Source organism: Dendrobates tinctorius, unplaced genomic scaffold (assembly GCF_039654945.1).
Source record: "Dendrobates tinctorius isolate UK_male_01 unplaced genomic scaffold, ASM3965494v1 ptg000006l, whole genome shotgun sequence".
In the NCBI taxonomy this organism is placed as follows: domain Eukaryota; kingdom Metazoa; phylum Chordata; class Amphibia; order Anura; family Dendrobatidae; genus Dendrobates; species Dendrobates tinctorius.
Genome location: NW_027361674.1, coordinates 18423387 through 18432896, shown reverse-complemented (window position 1 = coordinate 18432896; position 9510 = coordinate 18423387). Strand labels below are relative to the sequence as shown.

Here is a 9510-nt window from a genome sequence, read left to right as displayed (position 1 = left end):
GTGCCGCCCTTTTTGTATCTGTAGGTTTCCTGTTCCCGAAGGGCGGATCCCCTCTCTCGTGGTGCTGTCATGGGAGTCCGAATAAAAAAAGCGTTGTAAAAATGAGAAATCACTGGTCAACTTTTAACCCTTATAACTTCTAACAAAAAAAATTTTTGGTTCCAAAATTGTGCTGATGTAAAGTAAACATGTGGGAAATGTTACTTATTAACTATTTTGTATGACATATCTCTGATGTAAGGGCATGAAAATTCAAACTTGGAAAATTGCGAAATTTTCGCCAAATTTCCGTTTTTTTTTCACAAATAAACACACGTTATATCAAAGAAATTTTACCACTAACATGAAGTACAATATGTCACGAGAAAACAATGTCAGAATCACCGGGATCCATGGAAGCGTTTCAGAGTTACCTCATAAAGGGACAGTGGTCAGAATTGTAAAAATTGGCGCGGTCATGAACGTGCAAACCGCCCTCGGGGGTAAAGGGGTTAAAAATCGCACAGAAATCGCATGGCACGCGTCCGTTTTTTTCGGTCTGGAAATCGGACCGTTTTTTTTCTCGCATATGGGTATGAGCCCTTTCTGTGAGGCTGCCTGCACTTTTACCTAGTGTTTGGGCGTATACACCCATGAGGTCTATAGCCACCAGTGACCTCGATGTGGTACCTGTCCACCATAGGGCCCCATTGTAAAACAGATATATAATTTTCTTTTAGGTGTTCCTCTAGAGCAGGGTTCCCCAACTCCAGTCCTCAAGGCCCCACTAACAGATCATGTTTTCAGGATTTCCCTTGTATTGTACAGGTGAAGCAATTATCACCTCTGGGCAATACTAAGGAAATCCTGAAAACATGACCTGTTGGTGGGCCTTGAGGACTGGAGTTGGGGACTCTGCTCTAGAAAAAAGCCATCTGCTGCGCTCTCCAGACGGAGACACATTGATAGCATCTGGCTAATACGGGAATGGAAAGGTATACGCTCTGAGCTTTTCCTGGTGTATACAGCGTATGCCCGGGTTCTCATACGCACCGTATTTCCCATCCTGACTGGGGGTCTCCCAACCCCAACTTATAACGCCATACGATCCAAGGAGACCCGCGGTCAGTCCGGTCTATATGGGAACCCTATACTACGCGACCTAGTAGCATAGTAAAGTACAACAGACTTGGCTTTCTTGAGAAACGCCACAGAAAATTGCATATAATATTTTATGGGTTTTTCTCCACAGTTTACCTCATAAAGGATGGATAGCACATGTTAATGATCTAATAGCTTTTCTACGCACTATGTGACGTGAGACGCTACTCAGCTGCAGCCACCCACTGCTCACTATTACCTGCTACAGGTCCGTGACCGTCTGACAGGATTTTGCGCCGTTAGCCGCTTTTTATAACATGAGCCGCTCTCTGATTGGTCAGTGAGCGAAACTGCTGAGAAATGGCTGCGTTCTATTGGCTGTTGTGAGGAGTGCGCTGCGTTGCCTTGACAAAAGTGTCCCCCAGGTAACGAATACAACCTGGTTTCAGAGTGTTTACTAGGCCTCTCGGTGAGGAGTAGACTATGGAGGCGGGAGACTACGAAGAGCGGCCCGGACCTGGATCTGCACCGGACACGGCAGTGTAGGGGGAGGTGCACGGCTCACTCACATACTGACAGGTAGGAGACGTGTGGCTTGTGGAACTACAGCTCCCAGCATTCCCTCACACGTTTACAGTGGTGTCACAGGTTTTCTGCTGTCTGTAATGTGCTAGATAGGAGTTAGGCTATGTGCACACGCTGCGGATTCTCCCGTGGGTCCGCAGCATTTTTGGCCCTGCGGATCCGCAGCAGATTCTGCTGCGTTGTACAGTAGCATTAAAGTCAATGGGATTTGAAAACCGCTGTGCACATGCTGCGGAAAAATCCGCGCAGATTAGCTGCGGGTTTATTTCCCCAGCATGTCAATTCTTTGGGTGGATCTGCAGCGTTTCTGCACCCATTGACTTGCACTGATCCGCAGCAAAACCGCAGGTCTCAAAAAGATCTGCGGCTTTGCTGTGGATAAAACGCTGCAGATCTGGAGGGGGGAAGAGTGTGGGCGGTGACTGTGTGCATGTATGGTGTGTGGGCGGTGACTGTGTGCGTGTATGGTGTGCGGGCGGTGACTGGGCGTGTATGTGTGTGCGGGCTATGTGTGAGTGCGGGGGTCTGCGGGGATCATCGGGCTGTCCGGGGGTCTGGCGGGGCCTGTGCGATGGTCATCAGGCTGTCGGAGGTCTGTGCGAGGCTGTCGGAGGTCCGTGCGGGGTTGTGGGGGGGCTGCGGGGCATCGGTCTGTCCGGCGGGGGGGGGGGGTGCGGGGCTGTGTATGTATGTATGCATGTATGTGTGTGCATGTGTATGCAGGCATCGTCCGATGGAACTACAAGTCCCATCCGGCGATGCCTGCTACCCTGACAGTGATTGACACATTAGCCAATGATGGGACAGTAGTGGTCCCATCATCCGGCTAATGTGTTGAATGTAAAAAAAAAACAAAACAACATATAACATACAGAACATACAACATACAGAACATACATATAACATACAGAACATACAACATGCAGAACATACATATAACATACAGAACATACAACATGCAGAACATACATATAACATACAGAACATACAACATACAGAACATATAACATACAGAACATACATATAACATACAGAAAATACATATAAGATACAGATCATACAACATACAGAACATACATATATAATATACAGAACATACAACATACAGAACATACAACATAAGATACAGAACATACATATAACATACATATAAGATACAGAACATACAACATACAGAACATACATATATAATATACAGAACACACAACACACAGAACATACATATAACATACAGAACATACATATAAGATACAGAACATACAACATACAGAACATACATATATAATGTACAGAACATACAACATACAGAACATACAACATATAAGATACAGAACATACATATAACATACATATAAGATACAGCATACAACATACAGAACATATATAATATACAGAACATACAACATACAGAACATATAACATACAGAACATACATATAACATACAGAACATATAACATACAGAACATACATATAACATACAGAACATTCAACATATAACATACAGAACATACAACATACAGAACATATAACATATAAGATACAGAACATACAACATACAGAACATACATATAACATACAGAACATATAACATACAACATATAAGATACAGAACATACATATAACATACAGAACATCTGACATACAGAACATAGAACATATAACATACAGAACATACAACACATAACATAGAGTACGTACTCACCGCACACACCTAGGTCCCCGAAGCCATCGATTTCCTGTAATAAATATAAAATATTCTATCGATCCTTCTTTCTATCCTTATATCCTTCCTTCTATCTATCCCATATCTATCATCTATCTATCTATCTATCTATCTATTTATCTATCTATCTATCTATCCCATATCTATCTGTCCCATATCTACTGTATCTATCTATCTATCCCATATCTATCTATCTATCTACCTATCTATCCCATATCTATCTATCTATCTATCCCATATCTATCTATCTATGTATCCCATATCTATCTATCTATATATCTATCTATCTATCCCATATCTATCTATCTATCTATTATCTATCCCATATCTATCTATCTATCTATCTATCTATCTATCCCATATCTATCTATCCCATATCTATCTATCCCATATCTCTCTATCTCTCTCCTATCTATCTATCTATCTATCCCATATCTATCATCTATCTATATATTATCTATCTATCTATCCCATATCTATCTATCCCATATCTATCTATCTCATATCTATCTATCCCATATCTATCTATCTATCTATCTATCTATCTATCTATCTATCTATGTGTGTAATGGAGTGTGGGTTGGGCCAATGTAAATGAGGAGGTTGGACAGAAATGACATCACAGATCTTTTTTTTTGTTAAATAACATATCTTTATTTAGCTTACAAAACCGCAGGAAAAACCGCATCAAATCCGTGGCAAAAATGCATCATGCGTTTTCCGCCAAGAGCTCCGGTACATGTGCACATAGCTTTATGTGTGAAAAGTGTGTCTTCAGGTGTTATAAGGACAACACCTCCCAGAAAGTGAGGGCATGCTGGGAGTTGTAGTTTCCCCACAGTTTCTGTGGTTACGGGTGTTGCTAGGCAATTATTTCATGTGGTTGTATGTATGAAGGGTGTAATGTCATCTGTATGTCTGAGGGTGCATCAAATGCGCAGGAATGTCGGGCCCCACCACCGGATGGCGCCGTCCTGTGGAACTCCCCTTTAAGGAGGGCTGCCTGCAGAAATTCCACTCCAGATTCACAGGAAGGAATATCCGCACTAAAATGTCCGTATGCCGCGGTGATGACGATTCAATTAAAATGAAAATCTGCTTTTTACGTTACCAGCAAAAGCTGTGGTTTCACAAATCTCAGGTACTCGCAACGTGGGATTTTTTTGTTTTTCTTTTCTTTCCTGACTGAATTTGGGAACTGCAGCGCTTTTAAAACCTGCGGCATTTTTTTTTTTCACCCAAGCAATGAGAAAGTACCAAATAAAAAAACCAAACACTTTTGTTACATTTTTTATAGCTAATTTTATTATAGGCAAATAATCCGTCGCATACGTTTATTATAGACCAAGCATGCCCGTATTAGATTGGGTGATGCCTGCACAGGGCGAGCTGGTGGGATATTATTTTCTTTGATTGGACAGGACCTAGTGTGGAGCATACTCCATCGCATCAAAGGAGTGAGCGAAAATGCTCCAAACGCTGAACTTAGGACCAGAAAAGTGGTTTTACAAAAGAAATGAAGAGGAAGTCTTTCAAATGTTTTAAATCGATTTTTTGAGGAGTTTTTCTGATTCGATCTGCTATTTAAAAACTTGCTCATCTTGCTCATGTATCCTTAAGGGGTTTTTCACACGTCAGTGTTTGATCAGTATTTTGCATCAGTGTTTGTAACTAGTGATGAGCGAGTATACTCCTTGCTCGGGAGATCTCCGAGTATTTTGATGTGCTCGGAGATTTAGTTTCTGTCACCGTAGATGCATGATTTGTGGCTGCTAGACAGCCTGAATACATGTGGGGAATGCCTGTTTGTTAGGGAATCCTCACATGTATTCAGGCTGTCCAGCAGCCACACATCATGCAGCTACGGTGACAGAAACTAAATCTCCGAGCACGCCAAAATACTCGGAGATCACCTGAGCAAGGAGTATACTCGCTCATCACTATTTGTAACATGTGCCCATGGCATTTATATGCCAATGCCAAGAGTGGAACATATAGAGAAAAACTATGATTGATTGACACCTGTTCTGTGTTTTGGCATAGAAATACTGATCAAAAATACGGATGTGTGAATAAAGCCTAAGGGTATGAGCACACATCATCTATTTAAGCGCTATACTCCATAAGGCCTCATTCACACGGTCAGTATTTGGGCAGTATTTTACCTCAGTGTTAGTAAGTCAGAACCAGGAGAGGGTGATAAATCCAGAAGTGGTGATGTGTTTCTATTAGACTTTTCCTCTGACTTTCCCACTCCTGGTTTGGGCTCATAAATACTGAGGTAAAATACTGACCCAATACTGATAGTGTGAACGTGGCCTCAATGTTAGATACAGACAGCGCACTGCTGCCATCCAGACCCATAGATTTGTATTGTCCCTTGTCATCTGTGCTGCCGGAGAAAAACGGACATGTGAGTAGTCGCATAGATCATAATAGGTGAGTGTACTGCCTGTGAAAAAAAACCCGGAGAGAACACGAATGTGCAACACAGACATCTGAATGGGGACGCTTGAAAAATTGCTAAATAAAAACAATGAACATATGCATTTCTATGTAAAAAAAAAACCCTGACTTCTTACGCATATGTTCAGCTTTTTGATCTACATTTAGTCGCTTCAGGTTTCCACAGACGCAAAGTAGTGAAAAGAAGTGACCGGTCCATTCCTCACTAATTTATTCAATACAAGTTTTAAAAAAAAAAGGGAACGCACTGGGATGACATTCGAGTGCAGACCTATGTTTCACCCGCACGCATAGACTAGTATGAGTGTGAATGAGCTGACTGTGGCATCCACTTTTGGTCGTTTAGTGACCTTCCTGACCAGGGCTGCTCTGTTTCCGTCCACTTTGTGCTTATTTTCGGTGCAGTCATGTAGCCACCTTGTGGCCATCTGCCTGTACTGCGGCTCTGCTGTCTGTAGGGATCTTGTCATATAAAAAGTAACTTTACCTGATTCCCAGAATGCCGAAATCAGACCTGACACTCGCTGTCCTAATACACTTCACTGACCCTATACACAATTACAGGTGCATTACTAGCAGCAGGGGTCCACCATGAAGTGCAGCAGTGGCCAGTAATGCAGATGATTCGGTGCATTATATTCTGCGATGTGTACCCTGTGCATATATGACAACCGCACAGTACTTGTAATGTGCCCCATGTAGTACGGGGCAGCGATCACATTGTATGCAGTGTAATTGCCTGTCATATTACAGCATGCCTACACTATAAATCCTGTGTGCTGCGCTGACAGCGGGGGAGCTGCTTTTCCATCACAGGACTTGGCATTTAAAGGATCCCATAGCTCACATCACTCACATCATGTACTAGTCTGTTGCGATATATGGACCAGACTAGAAGATACGGAAATTACTGAACCGGTAGTTCATCGCTCGCCTGAGACATAAAGTAGTGATTACAGGAACAGGACTTTCACTTACTAACTCTATTGCACTCCACTAGCCCCTGTGATGCAGTGACCCCTGTGACAGCTAGGGGGCGCTATATGGGCTTCCCAGGACATGCATGCAGGCGTTTCCCTTATTGTGATGGGGAAATGATGAGCGGCAGGATTGCAAATGGCCGATATGTATCACAGGGTGGGTGGCCCTGTGATGGAAGCTGGAACGTGTATTGATAAGCAGATCTACTGGAGAAGGTTTGTTACTGTGTATTAAAGAAGCTTCCAGGTGACTTGGTGAGATGGGTGGGACCATTCACCTACAAACCCACCCAGGCGCGTGTGTCTGAACGCCCAAAGTAAAGCCTGTGTGTGTGTGGCTGTATGTGTGGAATAGGACCTGTAGTGAGGTCATGACTATGTGATCCATACCTCACCTGTGGGTGTGGTTACGGACCATATAATGTGAGCAGGGTGGGTCACAGGGGGAGAGTGTGTGTACCTGAATGGTTCAGACTGCAAGGTCCTCTAAGGTCCGTGTTGGGAGATCTTGGGAGGAGGATCAGATCCCTGGAGCACATGGCGAGACTTTGGATCTGGTGGGGCCGGTGTGTTGGGAGACCGTGGGAGTAGGGTCGGATCCCTGAATAGCACCCGGTGTGGCCTGTGTGTTGGACGGTCCCAGGAGGGGACGGACGTCCTGAATAGCACCCGGCGAGGCCCTGAATCTGGTGAGGTCGGTGTGTTGGGAGACCCTGGGAGTAGGGTCGGACCCCTAAATAGCACCCGGTGAGGCCTGTGGGTTGGACGGTTCCAAGCAGGGCTGTGGAGTCGGTAAGCCACAGTTGCGACTCCGACTCCTGGATTTTATCAGGCTCCGACTCCGGCTCCGGCTCCGACTCCGGCTCCGACTCCTTCATAAATGGCCAATTCATAACAACAAATTTACTGTTGTAAAATATTAAACATCGTGCTTATTCAGTTTCTCACCATCATATAAGTAATCAGACCACTTAGAGCAAAAACTACATTTATTAGAATACAATTAGAATATAGCAAATAACTTTTATAAACTTTTCTAAACTGTAAGTAAATATGCAATAAACACTTTTATGCAGTTAATAAGAAGAAATCTATAAATTTGTCCTCAGAAAAAGCATTGCCTCTGTCAGATCCTCCTTCATGGATGCCCTCAAATCTGATCTAATTATTTTGAGAGCAGAGAACAACCTCTCTACACTAACTTGTGTTGGAGGCAAAGCAGTAACCACTCGGGCAACATCTCTGACAATGTCAGGATACAGAGGAATCGCTTGTTGCACTGTTCTTTTTGATGAACGGTCAAATTTCTCAATTTCTTTTAGTGCACATGAAAAATTCTGCTGAAATGTACTGGCTGTGTTCCTTGATGGAGATGACTCTTCTATGCGGGAACGCTTTGCACGGTCCTTGTGATCCAAATATTTTTCGAAATTAAATTCTTCATCAGTTGATGATGAGGGTGAAGATGTGGCAGGACGACCAAATTCTTCTTGTTCCTCCTGACTGTTCTGCAACCCTTTCATCCTTACTGCTATTTCAAACAGAGCTTCTTTTCCTTTACTTAGCTGTTGATCATCTAGAAGAATCCGATGCATTGGGTCTACATAAACAGCTGCCAAAAGAATGTTATTTTGTAATAGTAGCTCCTCTCTCCGTTTCATTGATGTAGCAATGCCACTTGCAATTAATCCTCCTCTTTGGGACAGGCGAAACATCAGGTTCTTCCACTCCTTTAAGAAAATACCTGGAGTTAAGTCCTCTGCTTGTAATTTTTTAGTCACTGTAAATGGGTGCTCTAGCAATTTTTCCAGCTCAGTCACCTGATTCCACTGACTTTCATTTAGCGTCAGTTGAGGGTTAGCCATGTCTACAAGAAAGGTTTTCAGTTCAACCAAGCGCTGAATCATTAAGTAAGTACTGCCCCATCGTGTGGCTTGATCAATAATTGCCCCTTTTCCAGCACGTCTCTTCAAAATTGAGTCAACTTTAGGGGTTCTGGCAACAGTAGCCAATTTTCTCACCTTGTCAATCAGTGCAGCAGCATGTCCTTCTTGCAGACTGTCTCTTATAGCCAGCTGTAGCGTATGCACAACACAGCGCATGTGATGAATGAAAGAACATATTGACACAGTTTCAACAAGATCATCTAAACTATCATGTTGCTGTTCATCTGAAGCAACTTCAGTTTGCTCCTCAGTTACAATACTGTGTTCCTCTATTTCAAACATTTCTGTGTCTGTGGACCAAAATATTCTTCTAGCTGCTGGTCACCATCATTACTCTCATTCATTAGCTTAATAGTACTTATCATATTTGAAGCATTGTCAGTTACGACAGAAAGAACTTGCTCTTTTTTAAGTTCATAGTCTTGCAGAACCTTTTCCACCAAGACCTGGAGAAACTCACTGGTGTGATGAGCTTTGGTGTCTTTTACTGCCAATGTCTTGGTAACTATTTCATTTTTGTCACAAACAAATCGGACATTGATGGCAAAATAGTTCACTCTGTGACGTGTGCAGGCTTCCATTTTAAGAAACAGAAAGCGTCCCTTGAGAGTTTTTTTAAGTTCTTCCTTTTGTTTAAAAGCTTCTTCGATTACTAATTTTCTAATACTCTCTCTCTCCAGAGAAACACCAAGCTTGCGGGCCATTTCCCCATTCAGACACATAAAAGCT

At 42.9% G+C, this 9510-nt stretch overlaps 1 protein-coding gene across 4 annotated transcripts in view; it reads left to right on the top strand.

Moving 5' to 3' along the window:
- The first annotated feature begins 1502 nt into the window (after nucleotides 1-1502).
- Nucleotides 1503-9510, top strand: part of LRRC9 (leucine rich repeat containing 9) — a 234531-nt gene continuing 226523 nt past the window's right edge. For 2 of the 4 annotated variants that reach the window (XM_073571255.1, XM_073571252.1), the window contains exon 1: nucleotides 1503-1659. The gene's annotated coding sequence lies outside the window, so the exon portion shown is untranslated. The remainder of the gene's footprint in view (nucleotides 1660-9510) is intronic. The other 2 variants (XM_073571244.1, XM_073571247.1) reach the window with 2 other exon arrangements.